This window comes from Peromyscus californicus, unplaced genomic scaffold (genome assembly GCF_007827085.1).
Source record: "Peromyscus californicus insignis strain IS unplaced genomic scaffold, ASM782708v3 Scaffold_7__1_contigs__length_154581171, whole genome shotgun sequence".
Classification (NCBI taxonomy): domain Eukaryota; kingdom Metazoa; phylum Chordata; class Mammalia; order Rodentia; family Cricetidae; genus Peromyscus; species Peromyscus californicus.
In genome coordinates, this window is record NW_026294595.1 from 151111864 (window position 1) to 151121600 (window position 9737).

The following is a 9737-nucleotide window of genomic DNA, read 5'->3' on the forward strand; positions in this document are numbered from 1 at the left end:
TCGCCTCCCTAAAGTTGCTTCAGTGGAGTATTTTGGTCCTAGTGCTTTTTTTGTTGGTTTTTGGTTTTTTGAGACAGGGTTTCTCTGTGTAACAGCCCTGGCTGTCCCTGAACTCTGTAGATCAGGCTGGCCTTGAACTCACAGAACAGAGATTCACCTGCCTCTGCCTCTCCACCAAATGCTGGAATCCAAGGCATGTGCCACTGCCACCTGGTGATTGGTCCTAGCGATTTATGCCTCATTCCTGGGCAAACCTGCTGCCTGGTTTATGGTGATAACCATGCAAAGGAAAGAACGGTCCCCAAGATAGTGAGGAGAAAACACAGAAACTGGTGATTTCTAGGTGCATCTGCCAATCATGGGGAGAGATGGAGGCCGCCGACACACCTGCTTTGCTGACCACCGGGTTATAATAATCACAAGCAACAAAACCAAGCATGAAGCAGCAGGCAACACAGAAGTAAATGAATAGTCAGACTGGACTGCATGTGTCGTGAAGCAGAGGGTCATGGTGTCCTCTGATGGTGTAACACAAAGACCCCGCCCCCTCATTTGAATGGAGGTGACAGGGGTTCAGGGAACACTTCCCTAAGACTTAGTGTTTATCTGAAATAACACAATTGAATGAGAACAAACTGGACGAGGAAGTGGAAAAGAATGTTCGCGGAGTGGGGGACTTCCCATTCAAAGGTCCTGAGGTGCAGTGGATCTTCATGGAGAAGGAGATGAAAGGGACCCGCTGACCCTGAGAGGGGGAGGGTGTCCCCAGAGGGGGCTGGATAAACTCCCAAAGCAGATGTGTGAGAGCTTGTTGAACATGGCCAGGATTTTGGCTTTTATTCTGAGAGTAACAAGACGTTGCTGAAGGATGTGAGGCCAGGGAGGGGCTGAGGTGACGGTACTGGGGAATGACCATGCTGTCCTGGTGTGGAAGGGTCATTTTTAGAGAGCAGGAGGACTTAGCTGGTGGCCACTGAGCGGGGAAGGTGAGGCATGCTGGGCCCTGAAAGGAAGGTATTAGTGCTGGGTGAGGAAACATTCTGGAACATGCTGCAGGCCTGCAGCCCACTTCAGGTCATTCTCCAGCTAAGGTTCCCTGCTGTCTGCTTACCTGGGTGTCAAGGACAGCATTGGAAATGGTCCCTCATGCTCACAGCTTTTTCACCTGGAAATCACCCAGCCAGGTTGACTTGCCCTCTGACAGGTAGGAGCCACCTCCAGCAATACTGGAAGAGAAAGATGGTACTTGGTCCTGAACTTGGTTGCACAAGAATGTTCTATTGAAAAAATGCTTACCTCAAGTGGAACAATATTTACCCAAAGTGACGAAGGCACTCTGTAGCAGGTCTTCTTTGATGTCAGCTCTTCCTTTGAACTGTGAAGAGCTCTGGTTGTCACCAGCCATCTTCTCAGCCAGCCACCCCTCACTGCCATCCGCATATCACAGATGAAAGGCACTGTGCAGACCTTTCTATCCCCCCTCTTTTGAGAGTCATAGCTTCCCCCAGCTGGATGGGAAACTGAGACAGGACTGCAGGGCCAGAGTCCACAGCACACAGGGTCCACAGAAGAAGGGCAGTACCTCCCTGCCTCTCAGGAACTAGTGCTTCCTGGAGGGAAGTCGGGGCTCGAAGGCTCCCTGCACGGGGCAGGATACAAAGAGCCCTAGGCCAACCTTTCAAGGGCATATGTAGTATTGCCAATTTCTTAACCTTATTTTGCACACTCATATATAAGCCATAATGAGTTATTTAATTATGATGTGTAAGGCCAGGAGTTAATGAGGGCACAAATGACAAACTTTAATGATTTCTTTTTGCCCTGAGGTAATGAACTTCTGGCTTTACCTAACATTGGGCTGGTAATCGGATTCCTGTAAAATTAATCTTTGAACCTAAGGGTATCTCTGGCACTTTCTCTCTGTACATTCTGCGCGGGGGGGGGGGGGGGGGGGGGTGTAGAGGAAGGTAGGGTTAGGAATGAGACACACGGCACTAGGTAATGCTGTGTGGGTGTGGAGGATGGTCAGTCTGCAACTGGGAATGGCCCAACAGCCGCTGTGAGAAGTCAGTTCTGTCACCAGAGAGGAGCCTGTAGCTGTCATCAAGTAACATACCACCTCAGGGATAGACCATGGGGCTCAAATCCAGGTCTCTATGCAAGCCAGCATGGCTGCTCTGCCCCACCCTCTCAGGTCACAGCCCACCATTGTGGAGAAGCTGAGGCAGGGAATGGGAACTCCTATTTACACCCTCCGTCAAGAGCAGAGAGAATGCATGCACACCCTCTATGCAGCTCACCTTATACAGTCCAGGACCCAAACCAATAGTTTTCCCATATTGAATTAGGCAGTCAAGACAACCCCCAACTCACATACCCACAGGTCCACTTGATCTAGACAATCCCGCATCTAGATTCTCTTTTGAGGGAATTCTACCGTGTGTCAAGTTGACAATTAAAACTGATATCACACACACACACACACACACACACACACACACACACACACACACACACACACATTTAATTCTTATTTCCTGGTGGAAGGTTGGGAGTCTTCAGCCCCTCGGTTAAAATCGCACTGGGAGGTTTGACAAGTGGGGAAAGGCATGACAAGCTGGTGGCCCGGCTCCTGTCCGGCAAGCCTGCCCGGGCTTGATGATGCAACATTCCCTTCAGGCGTATGATCTGAACGTTTGGTCCCAGCTGCTGGAGCTTGTAGTGGAATATTATTTTAAGGTGTGTTACTTTTGCTTATGTTGCACTTGTTTAACTCTGTGAAGCTGTGTTACTGTGCCTGTGTAAAACACCCTATGGTCTAATAAAGAACGGAATGGCCAATAGCAAGGCAGGAGAAAGGATAGGCGGGGCTGGCAGACTGAGATTATATGTAGAAGGAAAAAACTGGGAGGGGAAGCAAGAAGCTAGAGAAGGAGGAGGATATCAGGGGACAGCCACCCAGTTACACAGCAAGCCACGGAGTAAGAGTAAGATTTACAGAAGAGAACAGCAAAAGCCCGGAGGCAAAAGGTAGTAGGGATAATTTAAGGAAAACTGTCTAGAAACTAAGCCAAGCTAAGGCCTGGCATTCATCAGTAAGAATAAGCCTCCATGAGTGATTTATCTGGGAGTGGGTCGTGCCCCCCCAAAAGAGCAAAAACAAACAACAGGAGCTGTCTTGGATAGTTCTGGAAACTTGGGGAGTAGCAGTAAACTGTGGGATGTGGGTCCCTGTGGGAGGGTGTTGAGGTCACTATACTTGGTTACTTCTCTGCTTCCTGCTTGGCTGTGGAGGAAGTTGGCCATCTTGACTCAGGATCCAACACCATGATTGGAATTGTTTGCTATGCCTTCTCCATCATGATGGGCTAAAGCATCTGAAACCAGGGGTGAAATCCTTCTCCCTTCAGGTGTTACAGTCAGGGATTTTGGTCTTAGCTATGAGACGGTACATAAAACCAAGTGAAGGGCTGGGGGCTCTGGCCCTTTAGACATAGGGAGAAGGCTCATCTCTTGGTGGGACATCCAACCTAGGTTTGGGGGGCCTTTTTACTCTGGAGCTCAAACCCAAGGCCTCTTGTAAGCTGGCCTAGTTAAGATTTGACTACTGTGAAGAGATACTATGACCATGGCAACTCTTACGAAGGAAAACATTTAATCTGGGGTGGCTTATAGTTCAGAGGTTTAGTCTGTTATCATCATGGCAGGAAGCAAGGTTAGGTATGTAAGCAGACATGGTGCTAGAGAGGTAGCTGAGAGTTCTGTATCTGGATCCACAGGCAGCAGGAAGAGACAGTGAGCCAGTAAGCCTGGCTTGAGCTTCTGAAACCTGAAAGCCCATCCCCAGTGACACACTTCCTCCAACAAGGCCACACTCCCTAACAGTGTCACTCCCTTGGGGGGCATTTTCTTTCAAACCACCACACAGGCTAAGCACACAATCTGTAACTGAGGCCCTGGAGCAGAGATTTTTTTGGGACAATGCAATTTCCTGCTGGGGTTCCTGATGTTGCCCTGGTTTGTGGTATCTGCTAAACGTGGATCTGATGACCCTGCACTCAGGGGAGAGCATGGCAGAGTCTGGAGACTCTGCCCACCATGCTCATCTCATTTCATTCATCTTTCACCCAGAGCCTCCATCCAGATCTCAGGAAGAGCGACTATGAAGTCAGGGGCCGAGTCTGTGAAGCTGTGTGAACATGGGGGGCCTTCCTCAGTTCCATGTCCTTGGACTCAGTGAGTTAAACACAAGCTCATTGGGCTGCTGAACAACCAGAGCGGAAGGCTCAGGCTCTGCCGTGTGGGGTCGTGAGAGTGAGAGCTCTGGGAAGGAGACACAGCCCTGTTCTTCGGGTGGCAGGACAGTCAGGTGAGGGGCAGTTTTTTGTTTGGATAGAAGAGATTCGGGGATAGTAAGAGTGCTCTCACTGTCAACCACGGGGTCCAGGGAAGCTGAGGGCTTGAGCAACTGCCCTGGATAAAATATTTTCTGTGAGCTTCTGGACACTGTGGCATGCCGAGCTCAGCTGGAGTCCCGAAGGAAGCAAGGTGTTGGTGAGTGAGGGTAAGAAGTCTGGAGTAGGAAGGTAGTGTGTCTTCTGAGAGTGGAGGTGAGGTGTAGGGCAGCTGGCCAGAGCAGGAGGAGCTCCGTACATACTAGAGTGCCGACTCATTCAAGGGCAGAGAGGCCACCTAGTGAACGAGGTCACCCAGGGGGAGCATCCTTATTGCGGTGGGCTCCCCTCTACAGGGGACTCGGAACATCTCCTACTGTGCTAACTGAACAGCCTGTTTCCAGCCAGAACAGGGTGCCTAGGGGCCAGATGTTTTAGAAGTTTCCTTCTCAGGAGTGCACTTTATCCTGCCTACCTAAGGCAGAAGGGTGTCTCAGCCTCTTCACTGGGGACATTCTGGCCCCATCATCTCTTGTTGCTGGGGACAGTCATAGTCATGGACTGGTGTTCTGTGATGATTCCTGCAGATCCCCCAGCCTCTGCCCACTCTAGGCCAGCTACACTCCTCAGTTGTAATACCCCAAATTTCCCTAGACATGATCCATGTCCCTGTCTCTTCCACTGGTCCTCGGGAGTCTTGCACATTGATTTTGGAGAGATTGCCCCAGCATCTGGCTTTGTTTTTGGTATAACAAGGTCTCCCCCAGTGGCCTCCTATTCCGCCCTGTAGGCTGCAGTCCTGAGCATTCAGCAAGGCTCTCAGCAGCTGAAGCTGGGCTGGCCTGAGCTCATGATGGTTCTGGGCTATGTCACTAGGACCTCATGCCTGTGGTGAGCCACTCACTCTCCTGACGTATACAGTGCCCACAAGTTACATCCTTTCCAGCACACAGTCCCCCACCACGTAACCCCACCATGCAGCTCCCCATCAGTGGCACATTATACAAAGCTTCACTCCCTGAGTCCCACCTTCCCATAGTCTCCTCTCTGCCGTGTGTCTCTAGCTCGAGAACATCAGGTTGCTGGATCCACAGGCCCCTGTGGAGCACACACTCTGAGGTGACCACAAACAAGAGACTCTTGCCCCGTGACCCGGCTCTGTTCACTTCCTATAACTGTGTTCTGCCAGGCTGGACAGTGGTCCTGATTCTGAGTTCTCCTTTATCGTATCCTCCACATTCTACCCCATTTCCAGTCAGCTCCCATCAGTTCCCTGCAGGAAGCCCCTCCATGTGGGTCCACTTGTGTGAAGGTTCTAACTGGCCTGGTAGAGACCAGACCGAGCCAAAGGTGGTCATTTCTCATCCACCCACAGGAACCAATCTGTGGAATGAAGTCTCTCCCACCCCTCTCACAAGCTCACGAGATCAAGATGTCAGTCACACACGCAGCGCCAAGGACTCTCACACCCCTCAGCCTGGAGTTGTTTTTGTACCGAGACTGCCGTGCTTGTTCCCAAACCTGCCGGCGCCCGCAGCACTTGCTGGTGTAATTACATCCTGTAGCTAAATATTACAGAAAACAACAGCATCTGAGTGAAATGGAGAAAGGCTGATGTTTCTGGAGAAACTGGGATTTGGGGGAAAATGCTGAAGAGGCAAGATACTAAAATTTTCCTGTGAGTTTTGTCTCTGAGAGACAGAAGGCTAGGATTTTCAGTGGGGAGAGGGTGACATTCACTTGATGGCAAAACCCACTGCTGCGTCAACTCACCTGTGTGTCCTTGGGCTGGGTTAAAAGCTCTCCTGTAATAGGCGTGAGCAGGTAAAGCCCAAGGCACAGGGCACATGCTGGCAGATGAACCACTGAAGCTGTGTTTAATGTTAAAATGTTTAGGACACATGCCACCTTCAGGGGTGAGCTCGTGGTGTGGTGGCAGGCGCTTTAACATGACCACTGCACACCTCTGCAGATCAAGGTGTAGAGACACCTGGATTCAGGAGCAGTACTGGGCTAAAATCCACAAATGCTGACTCCACAGACACACCTCTGCCAATCAAGCCCCCACAATCTCCCAAAGCAGTGTCACTATCCAGGGACCAGATAACCCGCCCCCCTCCTGTAGAGAACATTTCAGATTTAAATCCTAACAGCCAGCAATAGAATATGTGTCATTGGAGCACGTGAGAGGAAAATGACAGGGGTAGGTGGCAGACTTAGCAATCCTTGGCACATGCTATACACTCTGATGTAGGGAGAAGAAACAGACATGATCACCCCTCTCCAAAGAATTAATATCTATCTATCTATCTATCTATCTATCTATCTATCTATCTATCTATCTATCATCATCATCATCATCATCATCTTAATCATCCATTCATCCATCCATTATCTTATTTCTTAGGAAGTACATACCCCCTCTGTTTCTCAAATGTCTCCAAATATGGACAAGTTTTTAAGAGAATCCCGAGAAAACGGACACCCATTGGGAAGGGGGCAGGCACAAACAGATGAGAAAGAAGTGACAATCACCCAGCTTGACAGACAGATGTCTCCAGGGTGACATCAATCAGGCCTCTTGGAACTAAGGTCCCACGGCTCAACACCTGGACAGTCACGCACTGAAGTGTGGGTTTGCTTTGCTTGCAGAGTCTGCTTTACTTGGTGTCTGGTTGGAAGGCAATATCTCTTAAAAGGTAAAATATAGCTCATAAAGATTATTTAGCTTTTTTTAGCTCCTTCTGTAATAAAAAAGAAACATATAGCATGGAAATGAGCGATTTATGGAGGCATGTAAAGGAACACATTTCCCTAGCAAGTCACTGAAATTTAATTTAGAGTGGAGCCAGGTAAAGGGTTGCATCTCAAAGTTGCTTATTTCCCCCTTTCTGGTGACATTGCTTTCCCTCTAAAAGCAGCTGAGCTCAGGGAAGGAGCTACTATGTCCCCAAATGTTGGACACTAGGTCTATCCAAGAGATGAGCAAACTGGACATTTCACACTGGGAGGGGCACAGAGTGCTGCCCCCCAAACCCTCATCCCCTACCTCACTAGATACCATTGATAATACATTCAACAAATGTCGTGCCTGCTGTGGGCTATCCCCATGCCAGCTGGGCACTTGGTGTTCTGCCCAATTCACTTGTCCACTTAGTGACTGGATCCTTTGTTCTCACAGTCTTTCAAGTTTTGAGTTCCTTATCTATTCTGGATGAACGACTAGCAAAGATTTTCTCCTATTCTGCGGGACATCCTCTCATTGTGCTGACTATTTCTTTTGCCCTTCAGAAGATTTTAATTTGATATAACCCTGTTTACTTGCTCCTTTTGTTAAGGTTTTTTGTTTGTTTGTTTTTTTTTGGCTGTGCTAGGCAGGCACCCTACCACTGACCTACCTCCCACCCTCCCTGACAACTCTTAGTGTTACCTCCTGAGCTAGCCAGAAAACTGTTGTCTGCACCTATGTCTTGAAAAGTTTCTTTTACGTTCTCACCTGGAGGCTTCCGAATTTTCAGTCTTACATGAAGGTCTTTGACTGATTCTGAGTTGATTTGTGTGCTGTGAGAAGATGTAGGAGTCTCCTCTCTGTTTTCTGTTGTTGACATCCAGTCTCCCTGGTGCTCGAGGGAGAGGCTGCCCCTTTCTCCAGTGGTTTTGCTCCGTGTCAGGAATCTAATTGCTGTGTCCATGTGGGCTGATTTCTGATCTATACCACTCTGTCTACAGTTCTCCAGTAGACCATATGGGAGCTGGGTTGTTACCCCTTCAGAATTGCCCCCTTTGTTCAGGATTGCTTGGGCTTAATGTGTAGGCTTGTGAGCGGTCCCAGATGAATTTACGGATTTCCTTCTAGCTCTGTGAATAACTTCATTGAATTTGGCAGTGATTGCACAGACTGTGTAGGTCACTTTTGATAATAGGTCACTTTCTCAGGACTGTTTGTAATGGCTCAAGACCACGAGTGACCTCTTCACACGAAAGCAGCTTCAGTGGTTTCTCCGTCAACATTTCTCTCTGGTTGTCAATGTGGAGTCCTGAGATCAAAGAGTACTCTTACACCCATCTGTCTCAGTTTTTCTAGGCTTCTGTAAATGGGTTATCTTATTTTCTCTATTGTTTTTGGGCTGTGTGTCTCTGTGTGTGTGTGTGTGTGTGTGTGTGTTTGTGTGTGTGTGTCTGTGTGTGTGTGTTTGTATGTGTGTTTGTGTGTGTGTGTCTGTGTGTATGTCTCTGTGTTTGTATGTCTGTATTTGTGTGTGTGTCTCTGTGTTTGTATGTCTGTATTTGTGTGTGTGTGTGTGTGTGTGTGTGTGTGTGTGTGTGTGTGTGTGTGTGTGTTAAATATCTGACAGAACAACTTAAAGGGAAACGACTCACTTTTGCTCACAGAGGTTTCATGGTTGGCTGGCTCTACTGTTTTCTGGGCCGTGGTGTGGGAGAATATCATGATAGGAGGACACGATAGAGTCAAGTTTCTCACTTCATGTTTGCCAGGAATGAGAAAGGAGGGAGAGAAGGAGGGAGAGAGGGACAAAGGGGGGTAGGTAAGAGGTAGGCTGGTGACACCGTTCCCTAGGCAGGGGTTCCTGGACAATGGTAGAAGAGAAGAAACCTAGGCTAGAGTGACTGACTTGACTGTTTTAGAATTTTAGATTATAAGTTGGGGTTGCAAGCCATATAAAACTTTTTACTCCGCTGTGTTGCTTTCAGTCAGGGGGTCTGTCATAGCAACAGAAACGGAGGTAGACAAGTCCCCAGCTTAGACTGGCAGCGTCGAACCTTGCCTTGGACCCTCAGTCCTTTGTCTACACAGCTCTGAGCTACAGGCGGCAGGTAGGGTAATTATCCTCGCCACCCTCCAGTACTTCTCTTACTTAGCTGGACACATGGAAACACAAAGGGGAGTTTTACGTAATGTAGAACTGCAGGGTTTTAGGCTGGAGAACTTTAGAGCCAGAGAAGAGAGTAGAGAATAAGAAGAGTGACCAAGGAGCAGAGCACACAGCCGAGAACAGGTACTTTGTAGTGCAGCCCAGTCCTTCTGACCCCTCAGAGTGTGTATGTCATCAGTTGATGTCACTGCTATTGAGGGACACAGTAAAAGTCATAGTCACAGTAAAAGGTGTGCCATGGACCACAAACAGGGACGGCTATAGGAGAGACAAGCATGGCCCAAGAGAGGATTTCAATGAGCCCATTCCATCTTAGGAAACACAGCACATTAAACATACAGAGAGTGTCTGAAGCAGTCAAAGGCTGGGTGTGCCTTCCTGTCATTGCTGTGCTGTGCCACGTCTCTCAAATGGGGCTGTGGGGAGGGACCATTGGCATCAAACCATC

The 9737-nt window shown here is 48.8% G+C and overlaps 1 long non-coding RNA gene across 2 annotated transcripts; it reads right to left on the reverse strand.

The window, feature by feature from the left end:
* Nucleotides 1-729: 729 nt before the first annotated feature.
* On the reverse strand, nt 730-8616 carry LOC128102185 (uncharacterized). 2 transcript variants are annotated; one of them, XR_008215344.1, is made up of 4 exons: nt 7891-8616; nt 6930-7138; nt 1112-1226; nt 730-1003 (listed from the first exon to the last, which is right to left on the reverse strand). It is a non-coding gene; the product is annotated as an uncharacterized LOC128102185 (long non-coding RNA). The 2 variants fall into 2 exon arrangements; XR_008215343.1 differs by having other exon boundaries at nt 730-1226.
* Between the last annotated feature and the right edge of the window lie 1121 nt (nt 8617-9737).